Genomic DNA, 1,174 nt, shown 5'->3' on the forward strand with positions numbered 1-1,174 from the left:
CTGGAGGGGAGGCTGGCTCGGGATCAACTCGCGGTGAAACGGATGCAACTGTTGAAGTCACTGGCGGAGGGGCCGCCCTCCGAGCCCCCCCCTTCCTTCTCCCAGCTCTCCCAGTTCCGCCGGGCACGCCGGTGCCCCCGGGACCTGGTGTCCCGCCGGAGGTGGGTCTCTGCGAGGGAGATTTTCAAGGCATTGGGCTGCCACGACGAAGCTTCTTGCCGCGCCTTGTCCCGGAGCCAGCGCCAGGACAGGGAGGAGCCCCCTCACTTGATTCTTCTGGGGGGGGGCATGGGGGCGGGGAAAACGACCTTGAAGAAGATGGTAAGCCAGTCGGAATTCTGGCGCCGGCACGGCCAGAACGTGGTCTCCGTGGAGGCGGACCATTTCAAGGAGATTGACCCCGTCTACCAGCTCTTGACCCGTCTGAATCAGCCCAAAGCCTCGGAGGCGGTCCACACCTATAGCACCCAGGCAGCAGAGGAGCTCTTTCTGTCTGCCCTAAAGTTCAAGCGGGACATTATCTTCGACTCTACTCTAGGTAAGAAGTACAGGACAGAGGAAAGGAGGATGGCAAAGGCGGGGTAAGGGCACCTGTTGGGGCTCGAATGGCAGTCTGGGAGGATCAGGCTGCCCAGAAAGGCCTCTCACGCCACGCTCTCTCTTTTCGTGCCCGTGTTTTCCGCCCCAACTAGCCTGGGCGCCCTTCTTGAGCCAAACACTGGCAATGGTACGGGACACCAAGCATCAGTACAAACGAGGGCCTGGCTACGTAAGGATTCGCACCCCCTCTGTCTCTGACGGCGGGGCAGGGGAGGGACCGGGAGGAACAAGGCGGGGGGAGGGCCAGGATGGAGCGGAGGCAAGTCCGGATGGTACCGTGGTAGCAGAGAAGTATTGGGAGGTGGAATCCGAGGTATCAGAGGAGCAAATGGCGACGTCGTACCGGGTGGAGCTGGTGGGGGTCTACGTGCGCCCCGAGGTGGCGGTGAGGAGGGCGATTATCCGCCGGCTATTGACGGGGCGTGGGGTGCCTGTGCGGGAACAATTAAGGTCGCACGCCTTGTTTGCGAAAAATTTTGAGACGTTTGCGCTCCAATTCGATACCGTACTTCTGTATGACAACAATCGGCGACATGAGCAGCGCGATGTCGGCAAAGGGGGGGAGGCAGGTGGG

The sequence above is a fragment of the Nannochloropsis gaditana genome, assembly GCF_000240725.1.
Source record: "Nannochloropsis gaditana CCMP526 unplaced genomic scaffold scaffold196, whole genome shotgun sequence".
NCBI lineage: Eukaryota > Eustigmatophyceae > Eustigmatales > Monodopsidaceae > Microchloropsis > Microchloropsis gaditana.